The sequence below is a fragment of the Suricata suricatta genome, chromosome 17 (genome assembly GCF_006229205.1).
Source record: "Suricata suricatta isolate VVHF042 chromosome 17, meerkat_22Aug2017_6uvM2_HiC, whole genome shotgun sequence".
NCBI lineage: Eukaryota > Metazoa > Chordata > Mammalia > Carnivora > Herpestidae > Suricata > Suricata suricatta.
The window spans coordinates 14,387,561-14,398,864 of NC_043716.1; positions in this window are offsets into that span (position 1 = coordinate 14,387,561).

The following is an 11,304-nucleotide window of genomic DNA, read 5'->3' on the forward strand; positions in this document are numbered from 1 at the left end:
ACCCTCGAGCCAGGGACAAGAACCATGTCCTATTTCTTGCTAAGCTCAAGTCACAAGCATAAGGGCCTATCAAGCCCAGAGAGCGCGAGGGAGTTCTTCACGTGTAGGCCAGCGTCATCGGACCCCAAAGTGGTGGCTTCGGCAAATGAGGAAAACTGCCATCAGGATTAGAACCTGTGGAACGTGAGAGCGGCAGGAACCAGCTGTCCCACAGGGCCATGTGACGGAAACTGGGAAAATGCGGGCCACTGGGGTGGCTGCGCCCAGACACGGCTGGTTTTTATCATCTGGGGTTAGAAAGAATCTTACATTCATCTCTGACCTTTTCTGGGCGAGCTACACCCATGGCACCTTCCCCTTGATCAAATACTCTCCCAGACCCTGACAGTAATGAGGACAAGCGCTGTGACAACCCAGACGCCAGTCGAAATTAGGTCGTCTCCTGTCACTAATCTGTGGGATTCAATGACATTAAAAAAGAAACCAGAAGCGAATCCATTGCCTTTTCTACTTTTAAATGAGGCCCCACTTAGAGTAGAAGGGTTTAGAGGTAGAGCCTTCTCAAGCAAACGGGACCGTGTGGAAGAACTCTGGGTCTGGCCCTTGCGTTGTGGTCACCTCTCGGAAGGGCCCTTCACTCCCCGCCCCCCAGTCTACATGGAGGAGCGAGAGAAATGAACCTGGTTTCCAAAGACAAAGTCCAGAAAATCATACACACTCCTACATTTCACCTTCTAAATTAAGTGTTCTCCATTAACGTTCCACTGGGGACCGAGAGAAAATTGTTGCAAAATTGCAAACTAAAATTAAAGTTAGAAGGGGGAAAAAAAGCCAACAATTCGCTCAGCCCAAATGTTTGAAGTAGCTTTGCCACCAACTTTTTAATTAAAGTGACCACCTGTTGGAGGGCTCACCTTGTCAGCCCAGGAATTCAAGGGTTCAAACGGGTTGTATAAACACTCAGGGATTGGTTAAAGGCAGATTCTACTAAGATGGTTCTAGCAATATAAGAGACACAATCCACTAAGATGTGGGGGCTAGTGACTTGGTGCACTGTATCCACCAGGAGTCTGTGGTTGTGAGCAACAGAAGCAGGTCTGGCTGATACGAAAGCACGAAGGAATTCACGGGCAGGACGGACGCCTGAGAACTCCGACTCGATGGTGAGGCTACAGCTCAAGTGGAAGCAAACAGGAACTTTAGAAGCTACATGAGTCTGGGCCTCAAAGTCTCTTCAGCTCCGCCGCGGAACCCTTCCCCTCCTTGCTGCACTTGGCACACGTGCCAGATCCCAGAATGGGCAGCCCAGCCGACTGGCCCAGCATGGGCCACGACCCCACCCCTTGACCCGGACGATGGCTAGGTGGCTACATACACTGTGCAGAAATTACTCAAGCAGTCCCCTTAGGATGTGTGTGCTTTTCTGAATGGATCTTATGCGAGAAGAGAAGAGAAGAGGAAAGTTGGGCCTAACCTGTGACCCAGCAATTCCACTCCTAACATGTCTCCTAAGACATGTAAGAGAACATATATATAAGGGCACCTGGGTGGCTCAGTCGGTTAAGCGTCCCACTCTCGATTTCAGCTCAGGTCATGATCTCATGGTTCGTGAGATGGAGCCCCGCACTGGGCTCTGTGCTGACAGCATGAAGGCTGCTTGGGATTCTCTGTGCCCTCTCTCTCTGCCCCTCCCTCAATCGCGCGCGCGCTCGCTCGCTCTCAAATATAAACATTAAAAAATTTCTAATAAAAATGAAAAATAAACTTAAATAAATAAAAATAAAATTAGAATCCAGTGTGATGCCATTGCTAAAACTTCAAAAGCATCCAAAAGGCAAACAATGTATTGTTTAAGGACATAAACCCATATGGGAAAGTTATGAAGGACAGAAGGTTAATAATTGTAACAAAATCCAGGTTAGTGCGTCCCTAGCGGGTAGGGAAAGAGGGAGATCCATTTAAGGAGAGGTTTAAAAGCAATTTCTAAAGGTGTTCTATTTCTTAAGCTAGATGGCATATGTCTGCTTTACTATTTTTTTAACTGTACATGTTTTATATGCTTTTATACATCCATTTCACAATAATTTAAAATGTTTTTTCATGTTTACTTTTTTTTGAGAGAAAGAGAGACAGAGCTCAAGTGGGGAAGGAGCAGAGAGACACAGAATCAGAAGCAGGCTTATAATAAGTTTTTTTTTTCTGAGAGACAGAGAGACAGAGCCCGAATGGGGAAGGGGCAGAGAGAAAGGGAAACACAGAACCTGAAGCAGGCTCCAGGCTCAGAGCCGTCAGCACAGACCCTGATGCGGGGCTCGAACCCACACACTGCAAAATCATGACCTGAGCCGAAGTTGAACACTTAACCAACTGAGCCACCCAGGTGCCCCTCACAATAATTTTTTAAATCAATAACTTCTTATATTCCAACATATCCAGTTCAAAATAGAATGTAAAAAGGAAAATCCTATTCACTAGAAACAAAAAGACACACATAGGAACAAACTAAACAACAAACGTTCACAGTCTTTATAAAGAAATCTATGAAATTTTACTGCACACTCCAAAAGAACAGATGACTGTTAGAATGCATAAATAAATACAAGACAGACCATATTTCTAGACAGGAAAACTTGATGCAGTTATTATTTTATACATTTAATATAATTCCAAATTTGAGTCTGATATTTGTAGAAAAACAATGAAATGATTATAAAGTTCATATAGAATGAACCAATAGGCAAGCACAGCCACGCACATTTCAAGAAAGAACCTGCACTGCCTGATGTCAAATTTTATTTTTTTAAATGTAATTGGTGCCACCTGGATGGCTCAGTCCATTAAGCATCTGACTTCAGCTCAGGGCATGATCTCACGGTTTGTGGGTTCGAGTCCCGAGTCGGGCTCTGTGCTGAGCGCTCAGAGGCTGGAGCCTGCTTCGGATTCTGTGTCTCCCTCTCCTTCTATCCCTCCTCCGCTCACATACACACACACTCTCTCTCTCTCTCAGAAATAAACAAACATTAAATTTTTTAAAATAAATAAAAATAAAAAATGTAGTCATAGAGGAAAAAGTGACAGGTAATGAAAAACAGAAAGCTTGGAAGTTTATGTTTGCACACTGTTTGTCCAATGGAGGAGGGTACAGGATACCTAGGGTCCAAAACCGAAACCCATAACCTAGTCACACATAGTTACTAATAACACCTTTCTGGAACCAGGACCTAAGGATAAGAGAGGAGGGAGAATCTCATTGTCTTTTGTATCTTTTGAATTTTGTAGAGTTTTTTTTGTTTGTTTTTATTTTCATTCCACATAGCATTGTATTAGTTTCAGGTGTACAATTGTAGCTGTTGAATTTTGAACAACAGGATTAACATATACTAAAAAAAAATCCACTTAAACTTAAAATATAGCTGGTAGGAAAAGAAATTAAATGGAAAGAACTGCCGACAGTTTGTAAGGAGATAAAATCAGGGTCTTATCTCACATCGTAAACCAAAATAAGTTTCGATTGGATTAGAGTTGAATGTAAGAGAGCAGTGAATGGAAAAGTGGACACCAAATAAAGAACCAGAAGAATATACAGGTGAATATTTACCTGACCTTGGGGTGGAAGTCCTTGCAAACCCTCAAGAAGAGGAAGAAATCATAAATGAAAGGACGTAGTCACAGGAACCAGCCAGCTAGGCTGCCTTAACAAATACTATGGAGACTGGGCAACCTACCCAAGATACTCATTCTCCAGTTCTGAAGGCTGAAGTTTCAAGATCAAGGTGCTGACTAACTTGGTTCCTGGTATGGGCTCTCTTCCGGGCTGGCAGAAGGGGGCCTGACTGCTGTGTGCTCACCTAGCCTTTCCTCTGTGCGAGCAGAGCAGACAGAGAGAGACAGAGACGGAGGAAGGTGTGTGTGTGTGAGCTGGTCTTTTTTTTTTTTTTTAATGTTTTATTTATTTTTAAGACAGAGAAAGAGAGACAGCATGAGCAGGGGAGGGTCAGAGAGAGAGGGAGACACAGAATCTGAAGCAGGCTCCAGGCTCTGAGCTAGCTGTCAGCACAGAGCCTGATGCGGGGCTTGAAGCCACCCACGACCGCAAGATCATGACCTGAGCCGAAGTCAGATGCTCAACCGACTGAGCCACCCAGGCACCCCTGGTCTCTCTTCTTATAAGGACACTAATCCCATCACAGGGCCTGGCCTCATGGCTTCATCTAATCTCAACCACCTCCTGAACACACCATCTTCAGACACCATCACATTGGAGGTTAGAGCATCAACATATGGACTTTTTAAATTTTATTTTATTTTTAGTAATCTCTATACCTAACATGGGGCTCAAACTCACAACCCTGAGATTAAGAATTGCATGCTTTTCTGACTGAGCCAGCCAGGTGCCCCTCAACATATGAACTGGGGGAGAAGAGAAACATTCAGTCCACAACACCACACAGAAACTTCTCTACGTTTAATAATAATGAGAAGAAGAAGAAGAAGATGAAGACGACTGAACAAAGAAAAAAATGTGGTACATGTCAGTCACTATTTTTATGGATAAGAAAACAAAATGGCAGGTTATAAAATCACTTATATAGAACTATCTCAATTTTGAATCATTAAACAATAGTTATCTCTGGGGTTATTTTCTTGTGTTTTTGTGTATTTTCTAAATTGCCACAATCAACATGAATTCTTTTTATAATCCAAAAGACCATTATGTTGAAGAACTGTCATATTGTGGTCAAGCTCCATCAGAGGTGGAGGGCCGTGTTCTGCAGACCTTTAGGAGGCTGGCTGATGAAGCAGGTGCCCAGCCTGCCTCGGGGTCTGGAATGCAGGGTCCATATTAGCCTACAGAGTCTACAAAGAACGCCTTTAAGCAGCGAGCACTAGTCCCCAGAGGAGGCAGGCATGAGAAGGATCTTGCATCAGGGAAAAACTCCTGCCTCTTGTAGAAAGGAAGACTTGTTTGAAATGGCTTCAAAGGGACAGACTTATATGCAGGTAATAAAGAGGCAGATCTCAGCTCAAAAAAGGGAAGGATTTCTACCTACACAGCGACCCTTAAATGCCAAACACTATGCAGAGAGTGTGTCAGACCCTTTGAGCTCAGAGACACACTGAGGAGACTTCTCTTGTATCACGAAGGGCCGTAGATTAGATGTTAATCTTTAATTATGTAAGTAGTTTTCCTTTGATCAATTTAAACAGATTGTATACTTTAAATGGCGCCTGGGTGGCTCAGTCGGTTGAACGTCCAACTTTGGCTCAGGTCATGATCTCATGTAGTGGGTTCAAGCCCCACACAGCGCTCAGTGCTGACAGCTCAGAGCCTGGAGCCTGGAGCCTACTTTAAAGTCGGTGTCTCCCTCTCTCTCTGCCCTTCCCCCACTGACACTCTGTCTCTCTCAAAAAATAAAATAAAACATTAAAAATAATTTTTAAATGGGTGAATTATTTGAGGTGTATAAAGTATACACCAATAAAAGTCATTTACAAATGTTAAAAATCAGAGAAGGCTAAATTTCCTTTTGATCATCCCCACACCCCCATATATACAATTCTGGTCCCCTTCCCCCTTCCCTGGAGATAACCCCTAGTATACGTTTGGAATGTATTTTTCTAGACCGTTTTATATGCTTTTTCCATGTAGGTGTGTGTTAGATACGTGAGTGCATGTAAAGGACTAGTGTCTATATTTCTATAAATAGCATCGTAATATACTTATCGCTTTGAAACGTGCTTTCTTCCCCTTACAATCTTAGAGATTCAGGGACGCCTCAATCTTCCTGGGCTGCCCTGGCCACTTTCAAGCACAGGCCAAATGGCCACCCCTCCTGGCTTACACATACCTGCTACCATGGGATTCCATTTATGTAAAGCGCAAAAAAGGCAACATGAATATGAGGTGTTGGAAGTCGGTGTAGTGGGTTCCTGGGCATGAGGAAGGTTTCAGAGGGGCTGGTAGATGTTTGTTTTCTTTATCTGGGTGTTGGTCACACAGGTGTGTTTGGATTGTCAAAATTCATCAATTTTGAGTGTGTACTTCGGGGGGGGGGGCGCGGGTAAGATTTAGCAAAACCAGAAGAAAGGCAGCAGTGACTCTAAACCCAGGACATGAACACAGACCCACCGTACTTTTAACTTCACTGTACCTGGAACCTTGGATTTCTAGTGATGACTAGGAGGTGACTGGGAGGGGACATGCGGGTGGGTGCCCAGGGCGGGGGGAGCTTTGGGGATGTGGAAGCGGGGCCAGATCAGCTCTGGTTTCTTCCTGTCCCCCTCCCTGCTGTTGGGTTTGGAGAGCGCCTGCTAAGCTAGGATGCGGCTGGCTGGGATCTGCCAAGTCAGTGAAATGGCCCTTTTCTCGCTGCTGTGCTGCGTGCGGGACAAGCGAGGTGAGGCCCTTCACTTTCTGTTGGTTGTGGGGTCAGGTTGGCCTAGAGAAACAGCAGAATACGGCCAGTGTTAGAGCCCTCAGCGCAGACATCCTCAACCCTCTGACAGCAACGAGCTGCCCGGAAAACATCGGCATTTCAAGGACTACGCCAGCTTGTAAAGGAAGTGGCATTCACTGGGAGAGTCTTTCATATGGCAGTTAGATGCTGCTAAAAATACCAGAGCACCTTATGTAAGAGCGCAGTCACGGAGCGAGCACCTCACGTAAAAGCACTTAGTATACCGTAGGCAGGTATCAGCTGGGGGGTGCAGTAAGGCTGTTGGCGTCATTGCAGAGGTGTGGTGTGATTACTTGGTGAGGAGAGTGAATGACCATCAACCCCAGCCTGGGGCGGGGAGGTCACGCCTGGGTGGCTCACTGGTTAAACATTCGACTCCTGATTCCGGCGCAGATCATGATCTCACAGTCCATGAGTTCAAGCCCCACATTGGGCTCTGTGCTGACAGTGTGGAGCCTGCTTGGGATCCTCTCTCCCTCCCTCTCTGCCTCTCCCTTCCTCTCTCTCAAAATAAATAAGTAAACTTAAAAATCTATATATCCAGCCTTGCTTGACTCATAGCTGTGCTCGTGACTACTTTATGTGTTAGTGCTTCTTCATCTTTGGATCTGACCATCAGAGCAGCTGAGTTGATGCTGAGGTTTATAAAGTTCCCTCTTGCTTGGCCCCCACCTCCTTCTCATTCAGTGATTATTCATCCTACAATGCCAGAAATGCAGTATCTTGGATTTAGAAGGGCCTCCCTGCCATCCAGGAGTCCCCTCGCAGAGTAGCCAGGAGGGCTGCCATTTGGCCGGTGCTTGGACGTGAGCGGGGTGGTCCATCTCATTGTTGGATGATGATTAGGAAGAGCAATGGGACAAAACCAGCACACAGAACATGCCAGTGAGACCGCCATGCCAGGCCAGAGCTGACAAGAGGAAACTTCTTAGGGAGCAGACTGGTAAGGCCAAGGGCTCTGAGGCCCGGAAAGGAACATCACAGTGGACATCCATTTGTCAAAATGAAAACAGCACCTGCCCTGTGACACAAGGTCTCTAATTCCTGAGGACCCGCCCTAAAGAATCCCCAGCCTGTGAGCACAGGTCAGAGCTCTGGGACAGCCTCTGCGGCATCTGCAATCACGAAAACCTGTACGGCCTGAACATTCACCGCTGGTGGAAAAGCTAAATAAATGCAATTATTTGGTTTATGCAACTCAGCCATGTTGCTCCATGTGGCTCCACATTGCTCATCATCACTTAGAATGTTCTGTCATGTGTACTTCCCCCAATTTATTTGCCCACCCTACTGCCAAGTTGAATGTTGGGTGATCTCCAGTTTTTTGGCTATTACAAGTAGTGCCGCTATAAACATTCTAGCACAGGGGCGCCTGGCTGGCTCAGTCAGTTGAGCATCCGGCTTAGGCTCAGGTCATGATCTCACCATTTGTGGGTTCGAGCCCCACATCAGGCTCTGCACTGACAGCTAGCTCAGAGCCTGGAGCCTGCTTCAGATTCTGTGTCTCCCCCTCTCTCTGCCCCTCCCATGATCGTGCTCTGTCTCTCTCTGTCTCTCAATGATAAATAAACGTTCAAAAAATTTTATTTAAAAAAAACATTCTAGCACATGCTTTTTCACCATTTGCCCATAAGACATAAAAAGTTGTAAACTAAAAACAAAACAGAACAAAAAAGGTTGAAAACTGCTGCGTTAGGACTCAAATCTTGAGAAAGCCAACCTACCCTACCTCTCCAATTCACCCTTTTGTTCTTTAAACATAGTCCTTCCAGGGGCACCTGGGTGGCTCAGTTAAGCATCCGACTTCAGCTCAGGTCATGATCTCAGTTTGTGGGTTCCAGCCCCACATCGGGCTCTGTGCTGACAGCTTGGAGTCTGGAGCCTGCTTCAGATTCTGTGTCTCCTTCCCTCTCTGCCCCTCCCCACTCCCCACTGTCTCTCTCTCTCTCTCTCAAAAAATAAATAATAAACATTAAAAAACAACAATAACAACATTAAGCTTCTACATGGCACCAAGTAAGGGCACTGGCCATTAGAGTCCCATTTCCTAGGACCACTGCTGTGTGTCCTTGGGCAAGCACTGAACTTCTCTATACATCCATTCCCTTACATACAAAATGGGGATAATAACAGAACTTTTTTTTAAGCAGGCTTCCTACCCCATGCAGAGCCCAAAGTGAGGCTCGAATTCATGACCCTGAGATCACGACCTGAGCTGAGATTAGGACACTTAACTGATTGGGCCACCCAGGTGCCCCAATAATAGTACTTTTAACTCCGCTTGGTTGAGGATTAAATAAGAGAATGTCATCTGCACACAGTAAGTGCTCAATCAATGTCAGTAGCTATGATTACAGCCAAAGGCACCCTTTCTGGGCACCCCTGGGGTACCCCACTTTGCGAAGCTGAGCAAGGCTCGAACATGGGAGACAGCAACTGAGGATAAACCATTTCACCACCTCCAAGTCAAGCAGACCTGCACCCAAAAGCCCTCCTTGCCACACTGAAACACTCTCTCCCTCTGCCTCCCCACTGCCCAAGGCGGCCACAGCCCCTGTGCAATGGCCTCCACTCAAAATATGGTCGACACCAGGGGCACTGTTCTCAAGTCATTATCAACGGTACGTGCCAGCAGGCCAGTGACAAGCTTTCGGGGCATCGACAGTGCCCCGAAATTGCTGCCCGAAAAAACAAAATGTTTCCACGTCCACGCAAAAGGAGAGTGACGTGCAGTATTTTGTGATTTTAGGCGACAGAGACGGAAAAAGCCTCTGGAAGCTAACAGTGCAGAGACCTCAGAGCAAGAGACTCAGGGCCTCACTCCAGTGGTTGCCATGGCAACTGTATTTCACAGCAGGAACTCATTTTCATATGACAGTGACCTGCAGAGGGAAGGAAGGACTAGGAAACTTTAGTTGAAGGCCTTACTGCTTGCGAGGATGGGGTTGATTTTGTTTACTAAAAAAAAAAAAAAAAAAAAAGCATGTAAACTGGCCTTACGGGACAGAAAAGACCCAAACTATCCAAGGGTGCTGCAGAGTCCTCTGTATCACAACTTTTACTTAAGACACATGCGCGCATGCACACACACACACTCACTCACACAGACTGCCTGTTTCTAAGGCCTCGGGGCAGATATCACAGCCTCTCTGAGTCACTTGTGCCACCATTAACCATCTGTTCTGTTACAAAGTCCTCTCCTGGAGTCCCAAAGCAACCGGCTGACCAGGCCACTGGCACATCCCACACCTGGGCCAGGTGCCAAGAGGACACAGAACGCGCCTTGGACTGAAGCACGCATCCGCTCCCTGAACAGCAAATCCTAGCATTGGAAAAGTGTCGAGAGTCAGACAGACTCAGGTCCCAGCCTCTGCCCTTGCCCACTACAAGCTGTGTCATTTAGGCAGCACCCTGAAGCTCTCTGGGCTTGAGTCTTCAGGGGCAGAACGAGAGGATCATCGCAGTGCCCACCCCTCTGGGCATGGAGAGGATAACACACACAAGGGAACCGCCTGGAAGATCAGCACACTGCCCCGTTCCTAATGAGCACTCAATAAACAGCTGCTATGATTAAGAGCCGGAAGAGCATCTCTCATGCCCGTGATGCAACTGGAGGCTAATGGCAGAGAACAAAGTATTGAATTGGGTGGCACAAACTGTAATGAATCCATCAATAACCCAGCAGGAGTGTAGATGGATGGGAATCGGAACACTGGAACAGTCTAGGACAGAGGTGGACTTTCAGCCAGACTCTGAAGGCCAACAGAGAGGTATTCATGGGCGTCTGGGGGCGGGAATTCCTTTAGGGAGTGTTTACAGGGTGCCAGGTCCTGGGGATCTTCAGGGACACGAAGGGCCGGAGAACAGCAGGCAGACAGCTGCACAAGGGCATGGTGGGGAGGGAAGGCCAAGAAAAGGGCCCCCAGTGCAGCCAGAGGGGTCTGCCAACCTTTCCCAGGGAAAGTGACTGAGCAAGGATAAGGGCAAAAGGGCAGAGCACGGAAGGAAGGAAAGAAGTTGCAGGACTGGATACTGGTTTGGGAGAGTGAGGACACGTGACTGAGGAGCCTTCACTTCTGGGCAGAAGAGCTAGGCTTTGGGTGGGTGGAAACCCAGAGCCTCGGAAGATTTCTCAGGGGAGGAAGGTCAGAGGGTACTCAGGGACCGTCAGTCTCCAAGTGACGTGGCAGACATACCTCGGAGGCTGGATGGGATTCTGACATCAGAGAGACCAGCTACGGGGCCCCCAGACCTGGCCTGAGATGTTCAAGGCCTGCAGCAGCTGCGGGTTCCCAAAGGGGCTGCGAGAGGGCGAGACACTTCGGAGGGAACCTCACTTCTGAGGAGCAAGCGAGAGCAGCTGCCCAGGAGAAGGCAGCCAGACTCCCAGGTGCTGAGTCTGGGGTGTCCCTGGGGCATCCAAGGAGCCAGGACTGGAGCTAGAACCCAGAGAGGGCTCCTGGAGACCGCTCCTGCAGAGGCTAAGCACAGCACCTCAAGACACATCCCGCTAGAGGGAAGAGGGGTCCAGAGAGAAAGAATGGAGAAGGACAAAACCAGGAGAGTGGGGTACCCCAGAAATCACAGCAAAGAAGCTACAGAAAAGACACAAGCACACAGGCAAAAGGACGAGGACATCAAAAGAGCAATGTGTGGAAACAAGATGACTTTCAGGAAAGCGGTTTCAGCAAAGTGGTGGGGCCGGGCTTCCGAGGATTAAGAGGGGGAGGCGTGGAGCTGAGAGGCAGGCGGCAGGTGCAGAGCACTTGTCTGAAAAATGTGACAGCGAGAGAAAAGAGGAAGCTTAGGGCTCTGATGCGTGTCTCCCCGCCCCCCAAGAGATGGG